Raw genomic sequence first — 21213 nt, forward strand, 5'->3', positions numbered from 1 at the left:
ATCATTTACTTTACCAACTACTGAAAGACCCGATCAGCATGCCGATTCCTGTGTACACATTAGACACATTTTACAAGATTTACCTTTAGATTTGTGCTCTTCATTTGTCATAAGCATATGCTGAAAAGACCTTGGCTCTGCACACTCCATAGAGATCAGAACAGATGCCACCTGCATAGCCATGGCTTACTGAATTGAAAGACGACATTGCAGTTGCTGGGTGGTGACCGTTGGGGAAACTTTATCTCTCCATTTAGACCACAATGGTCAAAACCACCAAGAATGACTGAGAACTATGTACATTCGAACTATAATCACTTCTTGATGGAAGACATCATTAGGTGTCTGAAGTCAATGGCTGGTTGCACCATTTGGGCACAGATCTGGCTGTCCAGATCACAACATATTTGGTCCAAATAATCACATGTATATAGTTCTTCCTTCAACTAGAGGACAACAAATTGACTTTATTTCACTATATGTGATTTAAGAATGAAGCAGAATTCTTACAGAATAGAACTTTAGACAACCTGCTAACTTACCGGAACCTGGCAAGCGGAGAGACAACCAAGTAGCTTCTGTGCAACCTGAGCTAAATTAGGGCTTGTGGCTATCTCTCTTTTGCTCACAATTAAATTTCTAGCCCACCCCCCCTGACCTGCCAAATGCACAATGCCATGATACCACAATTATGCCACCACCGGCCCATCATTAAGCTACATCTCCAATCCATTGTATTGCGAGGGTATTATCTCACAGGAATAAGACTGACAGGAGGACTTTGGGAGAAGGGGTATAGAACAAAGCAAAGGGCACTAAACTGAATGGTAAACACTGCCAGCATAGTTAACTTAAAAGGCAACATAAAATTATATAACAAGAAGTATGCACCCAAGGTTTTTATGAAGAAAAAGAGTGGGCAGTTGGCTTTAAAAAAAAAAAACTCATAGGTGTCACAAATCTCTACCAAAAGATTTACATCTTGCTTCTAAATGAACAAAAACCAAGTGGTATCTCCGATTCGTGCAAACATTTGGTTTATATAGATTATCTTCTCTGGGGGTCAAGATAGCTTTGTTTAGATTAATCATACAACAAGAATGCTGTGGGCTTAATCTGTATTTTATTTTATAGAATCATTGCAGAGGAAGAAAAAAAAAACAACTATCCTTTATATGTCATTTGGGCAGTGTGGTACATTCCTTGTGTTCAAATACTTCGGCTGTGGTACGGTTAAATCATAAACTGAATTTAAACTGCACGCCATCAGAGAACAGAATGTTCCAGTTTTTCTGAAAATATTTTTCTACCATTCTAAAAATGGGAAGAGTAAAGACAACGGCGTCGGAATTAAATAAACAGAAGAGACAGAAAGAAGAGGAAGAAAAACCAGGGAATGTTAAGTGCACACACGAGAGTTCATCTACGAAGCACCAAAATTCTGCTGTGCAGTGCAAGATCACCTTGCTGTCGATTTGCAATTCTGCCATGGCACATGGGATCTGCAGAGCAAGATAGCGGCGTATGCGAAAGGGCAGAAGTTGTGGGAGGAGTTGGGTAAAGTGAGGGTGTGACGTCTAATTTGCAGAAACAAGATTTCCATATGTGGAGCTAGATTATGGAAATGAGATATAGTGGTGATTTTTAGGTGTGATCCTTACTATGTGAAAGGGAGCACAGCTATTTCCGCTATGCAAAAGGACTTAAATTTTGGTCTTCGGGTCTCATTCAATGAACAACAACTAATATCCTTTATAGCTAATTTTACCTATAAAATTAGGCTGAACTAAACAATATTTCATGGAACAGGAATGGAAATGTTTATTTAATGAACAAGGTGGTGCTAAAGTGGTTAGAAATTGATGTGACAGTTTTCAAGTTTTCCCCCTCCACACACCAAGACGCACTCTGCGATGTCGTTTCCCGAGGTCAGAGAGTAGATGTACACCATGAAAGCTTGTTGGATGGACCATCCAGGAGCACCTGGGCAAAGCTGAGGTGTTCGGTGAAGCCCGTTGACAGTGCTTCATAAAAGTAGCCCATCGTGGCAAAACTACAACAGCAGATGTTAGCGCACCCATTAAATATTCTCACCGGAGGCCACAGTGATGCTCAACCGTGCATTAGGATCCTTTTTCAGCTTGCAGAGCACAAGACCATGTCCGACAACTCATCTCAAAGAGGCGACTGGATGGCAAACAACCACACGTAGGCTGACAGCAGTCTTCTTCCGACTGGATTTTCGGGCATTTCCAAAATCAGATCACCATGGCAAGCACTGTACCTGTACTTTATGCACTTTTGACAATGAATACAAAAAGTTGTATCCGCGGTACATCCGCCGTTTGCCACCTCTGCCGCAGCAATCTATCGAGCACTATTTTTACAAGTGCTTACGATGCATTCACCAGCGAACGCAACACAGGGTAACAGACCACGGTTAGACCACCCGTGAGCAGGTGAGCTCAAAGGAGACAAACAGAAGTATTGAGTAACAATACTGGAACGTACACTGGGACAGATGGTAATAACCCCCTAAACACTTACACTTACATTTAATGAAGCTGTACAATAAGTCCAAAAGACGTAACGTGGAAGGAAAGAAGACAGGTTTATTTTTATTCAAAAACTAAAGTATGTAATGGTTTTATAATAAGCCAACATAGATAAGTTAGGTATCTGAGCAGTTCAATAAAAGCCCCACTTGAAGGAACATATCATGAATGAAATCTAGTATTACCTGAACAAATGGGCTATGTGATGCAAACGAAAGGAATTCACGTATACAAAAGGCTACATTGTAAATTGAGCCCCCCCCTGAAACATCATCCTCATCCCACCTGTAACGATTGGTATCTGCAGCCCACACAGCGCAGCCACACGTTGTACTCAATCATCCATCAATGCTCCGTGTGATACCCAAACACGCAGGCCATGAAAGGGCCTTATAGGGAGGGAGCATAATGGAATGTACGTACTACAAAGCACACTAGCCAGCTCTCTGGCCTACATGGAAGTAGCCTGGAAGCCAACAGTACGTTGTGCTCATTCCCAGCCAAGGAATTCGGCTTCTAAAACATTGACTTGAATAGTTTTGCAAAGCCGAAAAACAAGTTCCAGTAATATATGTGATTTTGGTTTAACAGAAAGAGGGTGGTAGAAAGGGGTGGAATGAAAGGCAATTTGTCCTCCCAATATTTATCTTGGATCGCCAGTGTGCGACTTGGTCTTTAAAGTGCAAAAAAAAAAAAAAAAGGAAAAAAGGAAAAAAAAAAAAAACGTGAAAAGGCCTCTGCTTGTCTTCAAACGCCAATTACTGGACAAGTGCAGCCTCATAGCAAAATTATTCTAGAGGAATTCATTTCCAGTAAACGGAAGAGCCAGAAATACCTTTCACTGGGCTATTTTGGATGTTTATCAAGAGACTTTTTATTTTTTTTTGCTTTAAACCGGAATGGAATATAAAAAAAAAAAAAAAAAAAAAAAAAAAAAGGACAGCTCTCAACACAGTCTACGTTAGGTGACTTGTGATATTACAGCTGGTGCACAGCTAGAAGTCCAAGCATGCTCCCCCAGCCCTATGACTGCTGGGACTTGTAGTTCCACAACAATTATGCCCATTTGTGGTGTAAGTCTATTCACATTCATGACATGTATATTGGCTTAAAACTTTAAAATGGCTATGATAAAGATTACATTATATATATATATATATATATATATATATATATATATATATAACCCGTGCATGATACTCATGCATTCTAGTCAAATCAAGCTATTTAAGGTGTTAAAAAGGTTCTTGTTATGCATTTGGGCCTAGCCCAGGCCTCCTCAGGGGAAGAGCGTTACTTCCCGACGCAAGCGCCCTTTTTTAACGTGGTTTTGTCCACATGTCACCACCTCATTATTTTTCTCCATCACCTCATCCTTCATCTTTATCACCACATCTATCCAGGTGTCTATCCAGACACAGGGATCTCTCTCAGCGGTCCTGAGTATCACACTCCTCTCGCTCTGTCACCCCGGGAACCACCAACCACTCCCCACTGTCACCCCCGGCAACCACCAACCACTCCCAACTGTCACTTCTCCTTCAAGAAATATATATATTTTTTTTTAAAATCTTTATAAACACTTTTAACAATAAACAAATTAAATTAACAAATTAAAAACATCTTAGTATACCAAATTTCAGCCCTTTCTGAGTTTTTTCTCCACACACACACACACACACACTAGGAATTTAGTAGGTCAGTGTATAACTCCGCCCAGCAGGTGGCGCTGCAGCAAATTTCAGCCCTTTCTGAGTTTTTTTTCCCTACACACACTAAGAATTTAGTAGGTCAGTGTATAACTTCGCCCAGCAGGTGGCGCTGCAGCAAATTTCAGCCCTTTCTGAGTTTTTTTTCCCCTACACACACTAAGAATTTAGTAGGTCAGTGTATAACTTCGCCCAGCAGGTGGCGCTGCAGCTTGGTTTTTGTTTTTTTCACACACGCCACTAGGCATTTATATAGTACATATATATGCAAAATGTTTGAATTATTGAACACAGCAACTTACTTCAGTGGAAAAGGTTATCTTTGGTATGGAAAGGAAGCAGTACAGTGTTAATGTTTTCCTATCGGCAATAATTTTCCATCATCATTATCATCCCATTTCAGTCCTAAGCATTAATCCACTCACTCAGCAGTACTATGGTTAAAGTCAGAATGGATCTATTTTTGTCTGAAATCCCCAGGATCAATATGAGATAATAAAGAAGGCATTAGCCGGACGTACACGCAGTTTGGTTGGATTGGACACTGACATCATATCAAAGATGGCCAATTTGGTTGTTTGATCAAATGATATCCAATCGGACGGCACGGAATACCCAGTGAGAAGACAGACACATCACCGTATGTAAGACACCGGTCGACAAGAACAAGTAGGTTAACTGTGGTCATGTCGCATAGGGTTTTCCAGCCAGATAACTGAATGATCATATTTGTGGCAGATTTGTCAGCAACCATAAATTAAAAAGTATCTCCTTCCATTGCCAGGTAAACCTTATCAAACTCATTGGCACATACTAAGAACGATCACATGACACCTTTTCAAAAAAAACAGAACAATTAGGGGTGGAAGGGGGAGGGGTACTCGTTCAATATTGTAACATTTCACAGAATGCAAATATATCATCTTAACCATGTTAGGCATAAAATCATGTGATCAGCAAATGCACAAAGATGTTATCTATCTAGCTCTTATTTTTATCTAATGCCACTGGCATTCTATGCAAATGAGATGGAGGAGACCCACACAACAGGGATAGAAACAGTGGCTACAACAGAGCTGAAAAATTATAATTTGATGTACATAAAACATGTACAACATCAGATCAGGTTTCAACACAAGCTACCGTGATCTAACCTAAAAGTAAACAGTTTTGACAGTTTACAGTACAACAGAAAGATGCCAATACTATTACAATATTCATATTATATACTATATTTTTTCTTTAAGATTTGTTTGTACGGGCACTGCTTGTTTCATAATATATTAATGCTTCATAGAAATAAGTCACATTTTTTAAAAAAAAAATATAATGTTCTAAAAAAATAAATAAATTTCAGATACTGCTGCAGAGCAAACATGTAATCCGCGGAACTCGAAATCCCACATTCCACACCACAAACTACATTATGAGTCTGCAAAGTGTCAACGGGTGACACTTAAGAAGTAAAAATTATCTTACGCTGCCAATTATAAAGAGCTTAGACTCAATATAACAATGGCAAATAACCTACAGCAGGCAACTGTAAGCCCAACAGGCTTTTAGCTACTACGGGTTGTAGTATAAGAATCTACAAAGAGCCTCATAGTTGTTTAAAGCCTGATCTGCACGATAAACGTTTGTCTTTTTAGTGCAGTTTGCAAACAGTCCACTAGGTGGCATCAAGAAATGATTTCTTGATCGTCATCTTGAACAAGCTGTGAGAATGTGACAGGAGACACATATTAGAAACAGACATTTATCCCATTTAGGAATAAGTTTCCATGCACTAACAGGGTCAATAGGGGACTGAAATGTTGGTTCCATAGGTATAGTACAATATATATTGAATATTTCTGCTGATTAATATGCATCTCGACACCCCCCCTATGGCACGAATGTCAAAGTGATACTTAGATACACTGACCCTTACTTTTCTTACGATTAATTGTCTCCTATATAGCTAGCTTATAAAATAGACTTTATTATGAGTTATTTACAGGTTCTCTCAACTGTCACGCTAAGGTGTGTTTGTTTGAGAGGCTGTCCTTAAAAATGGAGGTGGGCAATCATATGAGTACTAGAGTGAATTTAGTTACGTTCAAAGATGCACATTTTACCTCAAAAGAACAATGTCCATAAGAGCCACAAGTCAATGTGTGCCGGTCACCCACACACACAGAGGAGGCGGCCATTTTGTGAGCAGGGTCAAAGGTTGACTCAGTCATGACATTAGTTTCTAGTGAAGTCATAGGGTGAATATTAGCTGAGCCCACAACATGGCTGCCTCCACTAGAGGACGAGTGCACTTTGAAGTCATGTTTTTATGGGCCCCAGTTTTCACAGCCATCATCTGTTAAAGTCTTGAGTGCAGGAAAAAGTAGGGACTTGGCACGGGGTTACCCAATAAGGAACTGGCTGTCGTTTCTAACCGTGCATCTCGTTCTCTAGCATTTAGAGAGGATTATGGAGACTGACTGGAAGAAGTCCCCAGTAATTGTAAGCAGCCGGAGCGCCAGGAAAGAGACCCCAACCAAATGAGTAGGGGTGGGAAAGGAGAATATAAAAAATATATTAGGAAGGTGGAAAAACCTGTTAAAAAGATTTATGGAAATAGACACCAAGAGCACAATATAGAGATGGACGTATATCTGCGGCTCTTATAAATATGAGTTTACAAACTGTGCATGTGTAGCAAAACGCAGCCATGCATAGAGTAGTTCCATTGCTCGTCCAACCCCTTATGTGGCGATAGGTAAGTTGGGGCGGGCACTGGCCGTGTCACTGCAAGTCATCCAATGCCCTTAGACTAACTCTGAGATACGCCTTTTAGGAGGTGTATTGTTGTGAGTCCCATAGGTCTGGGGCTAGCCAAAGTCGCAACTTTACGTTTAACTGTGAACTAGGTCCCGATTGTTTAGGTACAAAATGGAGCAGGCAAAATGATTTTTGGCACGTGTGAAATTTTAAAAACTTTTAATAAATATTGCTTTCCATGATACTACGCCATGAAGGCGCCCACAGCTATTTGATTTCCTAGATCTGTACGTTTTATTGGACGTTTGAAAGGACAATAAAGAAACCCATCCCTACCTATAAATAGGATATACTTTGCCTGTATGGAACAAAATACTCAATGCTTTGAGTTGAAAGTAACACAATGACATGTTTCTTAAGCAATATTTATACCCTTGTTATTTGTGTAAACTGAAAAAAAGAAAAAGAAAAGAAAACTTGGATAACAGTTCATTTGGGAAGAGATTTGGGGGTAAATGTATCAAAGCTGTGAGTTTGAAAGGTAGAAATGTTGTCTATAGCAACCAATCAGATTCTATCTGTCATTTTGTAGAATGTACTATCAATAGCTAGAATGTGACTGGTTGCTAGAGGCAACATCTCCACTTTTCAAACCCGCCAGAAACTCGCAGCTTGATACATTTACCCCTTGAACTCGGGTGACAATGGGACAGTAGACAAGAGAGAACGTTGGTGCGCACCCAAGTCCATTGTTTTCTTTGTAGCTTAGAACTGTTATGTAAGTCAAATTCAGCGTGTGCTGTTATGTTATCAGAACGATCACTAGACATTCAGTCTGTACTGGAGACGTTTTATAGCAGGAACTGATAATTTAAAGAACAAACTTTCATTTTCAAACATCTGCTGCCTGTGGAAGCGTGACCTCCAATAAAATGCCAAGTCGGCACATTTTTGTACTTGTGTTCATCAAAGGGATGAATTTTTGCCTTTTAAAATGGATTAGCCAATGTTTTCTAGTGCTTGGTACCTTAAGACAGAGAAGTTCAAAAGGTGCAAAGTGTAGTAGCAGAAAGCACACCTAACATCGGCAGACAGAAGTTTTACTTGTAGAGACGAATATGGCTAATTGTGCGATTCTGTGCTGCGGAACAAGCAGTGCAAGGACCATGTTGTGTATAGCAGCTGGCTGAAGGACTGTACGTCAGTGTGTCAGACCTATGTGTGGCGGTTGGATGGATACAACAATCACATAGTGACACGATCACAATACAGTAGAGATGCTCAGGCTCGGTTTTCTGAAAACCGAACCCCCCAAAACATCGCCAATCCGAGTACCGAGCCGGCTCGGTACTTTCCGACTCCCTCGGATCTGAATCGAGACAAAACGTCATTGTTGCATCGTCGGATCTCGCGGGTTTTGGATTCTATAAGTACCTCCCTCCCCAGGAGATCCAGCGCCATTGCTCACACAGAAATAGGAGTAGCAGTGTTCTTGTCACTCTCCAGTTTTCAGTGACATTGCTCAGTGCCATTGCTCACACAGAATCAGGAGTAGCAGTGTTCTTGTCACTCTCCAGTTTTCAGTGACATTGCTCAGTGCCATTACTCATACAGAAATAGGAGGGGTAGCAGTGTTTTTGTCCCTTTTCAAAAAAAAATTCTTTTTTTTTAAAAAAAACAAAATATAGATCCAAAGTCAAAACCAATACATGTGAGGGAAGTTTTGCCAAAACCAAAACACTAAGTTAATACAGATCCAAAACAATACAGTAATAGGTGCTCAGGCCCGAGGACACAGCAGGGCAGAACAAACTATATGCTGCCACTTACGCAGCAGATGCCCGACGCAGACATTTTTCTTGGCAGCGGGACAGAAAGTGATGCATTGTTCTTAACGTTTAGTGTAATAGCACTAACAGTTTGTTATAGAACTGACAAAGGAATGCTGGAACCGAATGACAGAACAATGCCCCCAATGTCCCAGACACAAAACCGCTTTGTTTTCCGATATGTTGTCTGCACCTCTGACCACCTGCTGTTCCCCATATTACATGTCAACTAAACTGACATATAACCCGTTACTGTGGGCTATGGAGTATACAGTATCAGGAATGGCCATCGGGTTATATGTATATTCAGTTACATGTAACACATTCTAAAGGAATTAAAAAATCTTCTATTTTTTTTTTTTTTAGAACAACACAGGCGTGATTCCCCATTGTACCATGCACGGGTTATTTCAATGATGGACGCTGCAGTCCTCTCCAGCGCCCAAAACCATTTTCTATGTTGAAACCCCACACAGCCTAAACATAATTATCTAAGCGGAATGTGCTTATCCTGTACTTCTTCCTGTATATGTTTGCTGTGCATTTTATGGAGTAACGAGACAGACTGTGCTCGGAACTTGTAATCACGTCTGTTTTATCGCACTCCCCGGCATGCAAGCTGCAAAAAATTCCATCAGTTATCCTACAACAAACTTGACTATAAAAAGATCAAGGCCAGGCATTTTTATCAGGTATGTCACATTACAGGAGGTGGAGGAGGGCGGGCAGATTGCTTAAGGGTCAATTAAATAGCCCCCACCTAGACAGCAGCCAGTCACCCTCACAGACAGAATGCAGACGGCACTGCCAAATTGCCATGCATCGTGTTTATAGCCTTCTGTCCTGCATCTATGTCTGATGGTTCATTCTCTTATCCTCTCTATACAGCCCCTCCTGCAATCTAATTCACACCTGGGCCACTCTTTTCAGTCCCCGTCGCTAACAATATAATCTGCAAGGATTTCATGTCTGGTCAGCGTGTTCTCCTTTCCTCTGCAGAAACTGCTGCTGTCTGGAATAATTTTTAAACATACTTGCCAACTCTCCCGGAATGTCCGGGAGACTCCCGAAATCTGGGACGGTCTCCCGGACTCCTGGGAGAGCAGGCAAATCTCCCGATTCCCGGCCGGCTCTGCAAATTAAACGGAGGGGGTGGAGATTAGTGGTGCTGTATTTGCGTCATTGTGGACCCGCCTATTTTTATTGGGCAAAAACAGTGATGACTGCTTTGGGGGCGGGGCTAACACGATTCTTTGAGCCCCTCCCCCACACATCCACCTGCCTCCGGGGACACCAGTTGGCAATGTTGGCAACTATGTTTTTAAGTGCAATTGACTAGAGTCTGTGGGCCTATTGCCATCATTCTTTAAAATGAAACCATGAGGTGAATGGGTTAAAACAAGCTGCTAGCAGCAGAGAATTAGCACGTTAGCAGCACAGAGTGTTTCATCTGCTGGGGATTAGCAGGAGATAGGGGAGCTTTCGCTAGAGAAGCACCAGGTGTAGGTATGGGGAACACTATTTAACATGGATGACTGGGCAATCCTCCTTTCGAGATTGCCATCCCAGTACGGGATAGCAAAAGATAGAGCAAGAAAAAAATGCTTTATTATTCATTTAAATAAAGAGTATATTTTCTAATCAGAACGCCCTCTCCTATGTGTGTCTGTGACTGACAAGTCACATGGGACACTCACCACATGACAGGTGCCGCCCAAAGCGCGAGAGGCGGACAGAAGAATCTGCTCCTCCCACACAACACGGCTGGAAGAAGTTAAGTGTGAGGGGGGGGGGGGTATTTATGTAATAAAGGAAGGGGGGAGGGGGGATTTGTCTTAATATAAATAGGGAAGAGGGGGTTTCTTGATTTAATTAGGGAAGAGGGGGGGTTGTTTGAATGTAATTATGGAATGGGGGGTGGGTTTACCTTAATGTAGTGAGGATGAGAGGTGGCCTATTAATTTATTGGTGAACTGTGGGTGGGGGCTAAGTTTGGGGAGAAGGGCTATTTATTTAATATGATTCTCGATTAATGTCGGGCATGGTTGAGAGAAATAGGTAAATTTATAAAATGTAAATGCTATTCATTTATTACCAGGGTTGTTTGGAGGGAGGGAAATAGATTTATTTATTAAATGTGAATACTATTTAATTTTGGGGCTGGTTGGGGGGAAATTAAGCTATTTATTAAAAGTATATGCTATTAAATTAACGTCAGGGCTGGCTGGAGGGAGGGACTGGCTGGAGGGAGGGAGGCATAGTTATAAAACATGGGTGTTATTGATCTAACACCGGGGCTTTCTATATTTCCATCTTTTTACCATCAGGGCACCAACATTCCAGGCTCCAGATAGGCAGCACCTGAGCAGAAGACACCAGCAGTCGCGGATAGTGAACACTGCAAGAACAGGTAAGGTGACGAACTAATACAAGCAAATAGCTATTGCCCTTTTTAAGTAGCCTAACATTTGACTTTGTCTCAGCTGGAGTCAGGACTCTTTGTTTAGTATTATGTCCTATATTTAGCCTTATGGGAGGGGGGTGTAAAGCTGGGTACACACTACAGGGTTTTCATTTGATTTTTGTGCCAATCACACGATAAACGACTGTTAGGCAAATCACGTCATTTTGGCCCGCGACAAAATGTCGCTTTTGCTGTGGGGAGCGGGGCCAAAATGATGCGCTTCACAGCAAATCGCGTTATTGAGGCTCCCAACCGTCCACTTCACTAGAAAGTGGGCAGGATGCTGGAGAATTGCCTGCTGTCCTGGGAGTCCGGGAAACCAACCTGGAATTCGGGAGTCTTCGGGACATTCCGGGAGAGTGGGCCAGTACGCTGTTAGGTCCGATATCGCATGTGTACGCTCCCATGATAATGTTTTATCGTACGAAAGCACATCATCTTGTTTGACTTGATTTTATAAACGGACTAAGAATCACTATCAACGAAGGAACAATGTCGTTACAGTGTGTATGCACTCAGGACCGGCAGTGTCCATAGATCTCTATGCAGTGTGCAGAGTCACCGTCTTTTCAACCGATGGTTATGGCAGATGAGGAACACAGATCTGACAGTAAATCATGTTCAGTGTGTACACATGAATCAGCAGGCTCATCGGTTCTTAAAGTCCTTGGTAAAACTGTTAAAGATATTGCAATTTGTACAGTTGCAAAATTGTATAAATTTTCTATAGTGTGTACCCAGCTTAAGGGACATAGTGAGAGAAGCAGGGGGTAAGTAAGGGGTTGCGAGGAGCAGGGGGTAAGTAATAGGATGAGAGGAGCAGGGGTTAAGTAAGAGGATGAGAGAAGCAGGGGGTAATTAAGAGGGTGAGAGGAGCAGGGGGTAAGTAAGTGGATGAGAGGAGCAGGGGGTAAGTAAGTGGATGAGAGGAGCAGGGGGGTAAGTAAGTGGATGAGAGGAGCAGGGGGTAAGTAAGAGGATGAGAGGAGCAGGGGGTAAGTAAGAGGATGAGAGGATCAGGGGGTAAGTAAGAGGATGAGAGGAGCAGGGGGTAAGTAAGAGGATGAGAGGATCAGGGGGTAAGTAAGAGGATGAGAGGAGCAGGGGGTAAGTAAGTGGATGAGAGGAGCAGGGGGTAAGTAAGTGGATGAGAGGAGCAGGGGGTAAGTAAGTGGATGAGAGGAGCAGGGGGTAAGTAAGTGGATGAGAGGAGCAGGGGGTAAGTAAGTGGATGAGAGGAGCAGGGGGTAAGTAAGTGGATGAGAGGAGCAGGGGGTAAGTAAGTGGATGAGAGGAGCAGGGGGTAAGTAAGAGGATGAGAGGAGCAGGGGGTAAGTAAGAGGATGAGAGGAGCAGGGGGTAAGTAAGAGGATGAGAGGAGCAGGGGGTAAGTAAGAGGGTGAGAGGAGCAGGGGTTAAGTAAGATGGTGAGAGGAGCAGGGGGTAAGTAAGGGGGTGAGAGGAGCAGGGGGTAAGTAAGAGGATGAGAGGAGCAGGGGGTAAGTAAGAGGATGAGAGGAGCAGGGGGTAAGTAAGAGGATGAGAGGAGCAGGGGGTAAGTAAGAGGATGAGAGGAGCAGGGGGTAAGTAAGAGGATGAGAGGAGCAGGGGGTAAGTAAGAGGATGAGAGGAGCAGGGGGTAAGTAAGAGGATGAGAGGAGCAGGGGGTAAGTAAGAGGATGAGAGGAGCAGGGGGTAATAAGTAAGAGGATGAGAGGAGCAGGGGGTAATAAGTAAGAGGATGAGAGGAGCAGGGGGTAATAAGTAAGAGGATGAGAGGAGCAGGGGGTAATAAGTAAGAGGATGAGAGGAGCAGGGGGTAAGTAAGAGGATGAGAGTCTTATGATAAACACCCTCCCTAGTCGAGATTGCTAATAACAGAGTGCAATAGTTTGCACTTAATTACACACCAGGGGGAAAATGTATCAAGCTGAGAGTTTTCCGGCGGGTTTGAAAAGTGAAGATGTTGTCTATAGCAACCAATCAGATTCTAGCTATTATTTTGTAGAATGTACTAAATAAATGATAGCTAGAATCTGATTGGTTTTTCAAACCCACCGGAAAACTCTCAGCTTGATACATTTACCCCCATATCTAAATACAATGCCAGACCTCTTTCAAGGTGTGAAAACTTGTATGGATGGGTGAGGTGTCCTCTGAGTTGTCATGAAGTGAGATAATCTGATAGTTCTGCAAAGTAAAACCTTTTATACAGGTACATGGCAAAATAACACTAGAAAATTCATTTCAAAACATTGTATACGGATACTTTGAAAAACAAATGAAGAACAGAGTTCATCTATTTTCAATATATCTGTGGTAATATTGCAATTGCTGGAACAAATGTGCAACATCTCACTTTGCAAATAAGAATATTATTGTAAGCAGTACAGAGGCTTAGTGGTTAGCACTTCTGACTCACAGCACTGGGGTCATGAGTTCAATTCCCGACCATGGCTTAATCTGTGTGGAGTTTGTATGTTCTTCACGTGTTTGTGTGGGTTTCCTCCAAGTGCTCTGGTTTCCTCCCACACTCCAAAAACATACTGGTAGGTTAACTGGCTGCTATTGAATTGACCTTAGACTCTCTTGGAGTGTGTGTGTGTTAGGGAATTTAGACTGTAAACTCCAATGGGACAGGGACTGATGTGAGCGAGTTCTCTGTACAGCGCTGCGGTATTAGTGGCGCTATATAAATAGCTGCTGCTGATGATATTAATGTTTTCAACAAAAGAAGATAATTATTAACAGAAAGGAACAAGACCCAGGAGGCCCATTTCTTGTTTTTCTACTGTTACATAATATAGTTAAATAATTAGCAAGGCTGACACATGCCTATTAAGTTTATAGAGATCTCCAAGCAAGTTACATAAAGATGATGACAGGAACATTTGCCTTGCAATTAGAAGTGTCACTTTGCCATATGTAAAGATTTATAATAAAAATATATTATATGAAAAATGTTCCCACTTTAGATTATTAGGAACAGTAGTAAATCTCTGCTGGAGTGACATTTGGTGCATTGCAATAATCCAGTTATAGTTTGGTTGCTTATATACTGAACGGAATTAGATTTTCCGCTCTACCATTCTTGTGTTTTATTGCTCCTCTGCTGTGTAAGAGGGTATACAATGTATCTTGACAGCCCTGACCAATATAATCCCACCTTTCATGCCAACATAGACCCCAAGCCGCAGTAGCATCTTTGTCCAGATATCAGACACCACTATGTGTTGACAAAGCACAGAGGAGGAATAGTTCTGAAAACTTGTGAACTGGTAAGAGGTAGTGTTACCCATAGCAACCAGATTCTTTTATTTTTCTTTTGCCGTTTTAAAAATGAAAGTAAACATTTAATTGATTGCAATTCACAAACCGTTACTAATGTGCCAGTTTTCATAAATGTCCCAACAATTAGGCTTTTTTTTTTGCTCTGTCCTATACACTAAGGCAGGCCTGTCTAACCTGCGGCCCTCCAGGTGTTGTGAAACTACAAGTCCCAGTATGCCCTTCCAGCGATCAACTGGTTGTCTACCAGCAAAGCATGCTGGGGCTTGTAGTTTCACAACACCTGGAGGGCCGCAGGTTGGACAGGCCTGCACTAAGGCATACCTCCCAACATTGAGGATCCCGACAAAATAAGCCATGCCCCCATTAAGACCAAACTCTGCCTACAAATTGACATATTTGTGTAAAACTCCACCTACTTTCCTGTTAAGTCCCACCCCTTTCGCAGTCCACCAATCCGGATATCCCTCCAAAATCTGGACCATTGGGAGGTATGATTAAGGGGGTTAGGCAGCAATAAAGAATTACACTTCATGCGTCAATAAATGTCATTTTGAGAGCAGAGCGGGGGAAGCGGAGGAGAGCGGGGGCCCCCTAGACCTATAGCCAGTGCATGGACTATTGTTAGTACCAACATTTGGGCCCTTTGGCCGCTAGTTACATCACTACGTGTGCCTCAGTGATACCACAAACTCCTATGAACTGATAGGCTGCAATCTCTTGGATTATTGATTCCACCCACAAACCTGCGTGTGGGCTCACAGCTGCACAATATACGCATAATGAGGACTGATTACATATTTGTGGAAGATATTTTATACAATTTTCAGCATAACCTGCCTGCCCGCTGCTCGGAAAATCTTTCACTGACAGAAGTTTAATTGCTTCCTCTTCCATCTCACGAGGCAGTGCTATTCTCACAGTGTGCCGCCAAGTTACTAAAAATGTCTCGTTTTCTTTACATCCTTTTGTCAAAAGAATGTAGAGAATCCACCCGGTCACCAGATCATCCGAGCAGGGGATCAGATAGAGTTTGGGTTATAAAAGTTAATACATAAACTAGTAACTCTGTCTCTAAACAGGGAATACAGATCTAAATACACTATGCAATTCCTTGGCTTCTACGCTTCTTTCTAGAAAAGTGAAAATATTTTAAAAAAACTGGCCTTCTAAGTGAAGCCCTGCACATCACCATCACACATAGGGTATTTTAGATAGTTGGGATTTAAAAAGTGAATTCCCTTAGGTCAGTTTTTGTGTCGTAAATACATGTGTTTCCACAGTAAAATGAGGTTTTCTATATTAAAAACATATCTTAGGCTTGGACCGGTTAGCCTGGAGAGTCTAAATGGAGGTGGGCCAGTATTTGCCGAGTACAGTAAGAGCATACTTGCCACATTCCGGGAGACTCCCAAAATTGGGGTCGGTCTCACGAACTCCCGGGAGAGCTGGCAAATCTCCCACATCCTGCAATTGCAGGGCTAAAATTACGCGATTCGCAGTGAATCGAGTCATTAAGGCCCCGCCCCTGCGACAAAACGGCATATTTGTAGCAGGAACGGGGCCAAAATGACGCGATTGGCCATGCCCCGCTCCCTCCCTCCGGACACGCCCCTCTCCCAGATACAACTTGCCAAAAGTAGACAAGTATGAGTAACAGCGAGTAGACGTAACTTAATGCATGCTGCACTCCCAGATAGGCTTCTTAGGAGGCGTATCTTTGTACCGCAGTCACGACGTAAAGATATGAGAGGACGTCGACGACACCAGCAGCACTTTGTAGCAGGAAAGTGGGAAAACCAGTGTGCGGCCATGGGTGCTCGTCTCTAAGCTTTGCATGTCCGTCTTCTTGCCACAGAATACATAGAGGGAGATAAATGGTTTGAAACTAGTAAAGGGGTAACAGAGGGTTTAGCAGAGCGTCTTATGTCCCTGCACTTATGCGCTGAATATCCTCCACTTTGTCATCAGCCCCTTGCTCCTTCTAACTGGAGACAAAGGACACTGTAGTACGTCTAATGTAGGCTCAGGTTTTCAAAGTATTTGCACCCCTGAGCTGAAGCAGCCTCTGAGATCAAAGGTCGTCTCTCGGAGCTTCACCGATAGGCCTAAATCTTGAAACCTCAGGCAGATCTGGCAAGTTTGCAGCACTGATCAACTCTTATCACCTGACCACCTGCGGTTTAGTCAAACACTTGGGATAAGAGGAAGTTGTGGAACTATTTCCAGTATAGAGGGTTCAGTCCAGAGAGTAGGGGGTCTGTTCTGAGCATGCACGGGCCCTGTAGAGCCATACCCTGAGAGACCCTAAACCTCATGGCTTTATAAAATAAAAGTTTTTCTATACGAAAACTACAGGTAGAAATGCGTGGGAGCTTCAGAGACCCAGAGAGCCGGGCTCTGGTGTGTGTACCCTGCGGGCAGAGCCGGATTAACAATAGGACTAAAGGGGCTACAGCCCAGGGGCCTCGGGCAGCTGGGGGGCCCGCCGACATTTATCGGGTCTCTGACTGTCACTTGTTCAAGGAAAATGGTAGGCAGCTAACAGCAAATGTTATGCTGTTAACTGCCTGCTGTCACTGTAGGACTTACCGCGTAATTGCTACAGGGAGTGGAACAACAGAAGGAGGTAAATTCACAGGAGGGGCCCTCACAGTATCCTTAGTCCGGTGGCCTCCCTTCCCTTAATCCGGCACTGCCTGAGGGGTGGGGGTGGGGCTATATAAAGACACAGATTTTCATATAACACCAAATTTAGAACACTGGCTTCTGTAGCCATCATCAACATCATTTATTTATATAGCGCTAGCAAATTCAGTAGCGCTTTACAATTGGGAACAAACATTAATAAAACAATACTGGGTAATACATACAGAGAGGTAAGAGAACCCTGCTTGCAAGCTTACAATCTATAGGACAATGGGAGTTTGAAACACAAGGGCATGTGCTACATCATATTGCACACTGGACCAGCTAGAATGCAAAGGTAAAAGTATTGAGTTGGCTGTGTGTGTGTAGCAATGTTGGTCAGAGGGTTGTTGTCTTGCGTTAGCTGTGTAGAGCGTGGTGATAGGGTAATCTAGGGAGATTAAGATGGTGGTTGAGGAATATCATAAGCTTGTCTGAAGAGAAGGGATTTCAGTGAACGCTTGAAGGTTTGAAGACTAGAGGAAAGTCTTACTGTGCGAGGGAGGGAATTCCACAAAGTGGGTGCAGCCCGAAAAAAGTCCTGTAACCGGGAATGGGAGGATGTGATGAGAATGGAAGAGAGACACAGATCTTGTGCAGAACTGAGGTGTCGAGTAGGGAGATATTTTGAGACAAGTGAGCAAATGTATGTCGGTGCAATTTTGTTGATGGCCTTGCATGATAGTAGAAAATTTTTATATTGGATTCGTTGAAGTACAGGCAACCAATGTAGAGACTGACAGAGTGGCTCAGCAGAGGAAGAACGGTTTGCAAGGAAAAAATCAATCTAGCCGCCATACATACATTGGTCACCCTTAGCCTTGCTAAAGCCACTAGCCAGTGCTCTTATAAACAAGACATTCTTTAGCTGGACCGGTCCTATCACAGAGCAGAATATACTGTCACTGACATCCATAACTCATCTCCTCTCTCAGACATCCAGCATCTCAAGCAAATTGCTCCCCGCAGACAGTTCATTTAACATTTCCCAACCTCAGTTAAACTCTCATTAATTGATTTTTCTCATTTCTTAAGTTTATTCCTCTTTACCAAGGAATAATAAAATACCAGGTACAGCAGGAGGAATGAAACTCTTCTTGGATGCAGTCGTCCCCTAATCGAAGGTTCATTGTACCCATTGATTTCACATTTTATTATTTCAATTATAAAACAAGTCCACTCATTGTCATATCTGTCAGTACTCAGCAGTCATTAACACAACACTGATCTTCTGGGTTGTAGGCTAAAACAACTGCTTATTTATTTCATATTGTTTGGTTCAGGTTCATTTTTCAGTGGTTTATTTATCACAAGAACCCCAATTTTGCCAATAAGTCTGCTTGTCACAGTGATAAAAAAACACTTACTGCTGCAATTTTTGTACAAAATAAAATCTTGCTGGCAACCATCTGCCAACAGTCTGCTTTTCTGCTGTGCCAATGGGATGTGGGTTTAATGAGAGGGTGGGGCCACATTAAATGGGTGTGGTATGGATAGGGTAGTGCCCTAACTTTCCAATCAGGAATGTTTGGAGGTTTGGTGGGATACCGACAAAAGGCGTGACCACCTTGATTTGCACCAGTCACATACTTCCCAATAGTCCCAATGCTGAAAGGGGTGGCGAGATGGCATGTCTTCCTCAAAATTTGGCCATACCAATATACCAATCTGCTATTACCTTTGATCGGTCTAGTAGGGCAAACAGGAAAAAAACAAAACACTGGGTTTTATTTACTATCATAACTCAACTTGCAAATCTGCGCTAAAATCACAGCACGCAATCAGCATACAGGGGGCAAATACGGAGAAAATCGCGGAACATGGCGGCAGGCGAATGGCAGCACCGGTGACGGATCTACCATTGGTGCAGCGGGTGCAGTGCACCGGGGCCCATGGAGATCATGGGGCCACTGCACAGGGAACCAACGAGCTGTGGGTCCGGCTTCCCTGGGCTACACTATAGATCAGCTTTGTGCCCTACTTCCTACACAATCATCTTCTCACAAATATATCTCTCCTCGTTCCAACCGTACCACCACAGAAACGCCAGTCGCCCCAGGTCTGCTTTATATGGGCAGCATGGTCGCTCAGTGGTTAGCACTTCTGCCTCACAGCTCTGGGGTCACGAGTTTGATTCCCGACCATTGCCTTATCTGTGAGGAGTTTGTATGTTATCCTCGTGTTTGCGTGGGTTTCCTCCGGGTGCTCCGGTTTCCTCCCACACGCCAAAAACATACTGGTAGGTTAATTGGCTGCTAACAAATTGACCCTAGTCTGTCTGTCTATATGTCTGTGTGTATGTTAGGGAATTTAGACTGTAAGCCCCAATGGGGCAGGGGCTGATGTGAGTGAGTTCTCTGTACAGCGCTGCACAATTAACGGTGCTATATAAATAAATGGTGTTGATGATAACTGGTGGCTGATAATGCTACCGCCACACATACTTTCCCCACCACCAGCTACAATTGTTTTTCAACTATATCATGTATTATGTGTTCCCCACACCTGTTAGACTGGGCACAGCCATCATTCCTTCATGTCATTGTATATTATTCATTTATATCATAATCCCCTCACATGCAGGATGTGGAATAAAGATAAACCATTTAAGAGTTGCACCTTCCCTTATAATTGCATTTATTTAAACTCCTCTGGCATTGCTCATAATGTGATTGTTTCTGCTCTGTTAGTTTATCAGGACCACTTCCATCTGGAGATCTCTCCCTGTCACTTGCAGCCTATTTTCCGGCTGGCTGCTCCCTCCCCTCTGTCATTATGTAGTGACAGTCGGCTCTACCCAGCTTCATGCAGGCTGTGAGCCCTGCAACAAAGATGGACCAGGGGTGTGGTATCTCCCAGCACAGGAGAAGCATGTTCTCCATTACATCAGGGATGCCCATTCTACTAAGACACAATGCACAGGATTCCATGTATCCATCTTTAACCTCATGCTAGTTCGAATAGCTCAATGATTTCCATCATTTCCCACATTGTGACACATTAAAACCTGAATGGCAAGCTCGGGCTAAAATATGAAATAATAAAACAATTCAAGACACGTAAGATTAAAAATAAAGCTAAAATAAAATATTATTGCAGTTTGTTTATTTAACTGACAAAATTACGGACCATGCCAAATCCCCTTCACGTTTTTGCTTTTCACATATCATACCTAAATTCCCAAGACACACCCAAGTTGTTATTGTGACTAGGTGGTATATTTACTAAACTGCGGGTTTAAAGAAGTGGAGATGTTGCCTATAGCAACCAGATTCTAGCTGTCATTTATTCAGTACATTCTACAACATGACAGCTAGAATCTGATTGGTTGCTATAGGCAACATCTCCACTTTTACAAACCCGCAGTTTAGTAAATATACCCCTAAGTGTCATTACATAGTGGTCAGGAATCACAGCCTAAGAAAAATAAGTGACAGTCTATATTGTGACACCTGTTGTCATTCCAAACTATCAGTGTAATCCACACAGATGTATTGCTCAATCTGTGATCAAATCCAGTTACAAATAATAAGCAAAGGATTTGGCTGCAGCTACTATATATTGATTTAGTGTCTGAACGACTTTCGCAATGAAAAAAATATTGAATTGAAAACAACCCAACAGACAAAACAATTGGCATTTGGAAGAAGCATGTCATACTTATTTGAGGTTAGAAGTGTATTTTTTTTTTTGTTAAGATTTTGTTGCATTCCCAGAATCCTCTAGGAAGTTTAGTCTATGGACACTGCTTGCCAAAAAGCTTATTCTGAACAACAATATATTATGCCTTCCATTATTTAGAGTTTTTTTTTTTTTTACAAAATGTTTCAAAATAGCAGTCAGAATAAACTGTGAATGTGGTACGAATCCTCTCATATAAACATCAGAATACAAGCATAATAGTTATCCTGGATATATGAACGCAT

General features: G+C 42.5%; 1 protein-coding gene across 2 annotated transcripts in view; it reads right to left on the reverse strand.

Annotated features, from left to right (window-relative positions):
- Positions 1-21213, reverse strand: part of DDAH1 (dimethylarginine dimethylaminohydrolase 1) — a 63079-nt gene that overhangs the window by 33226 nt on the left and 8640 nt on the right. The gene's annotated exons all lie outside the window — the stretch shown is intronic.

Source organism: Mixophyes fleayi, chromosome 8, assembly GCF_038048845.1.
Source record: "Mixophyes fleayi isolate aMixFle1 chromosome 8, aMixFle1.hap1, whole genome shotgun sequence".
Lineage (NCBI taxonomy): Eukaryota > Metazoa > Chordata > Amphibia > Anura > Limnodynastidae > Mixophyes > Mixophyes fleayi.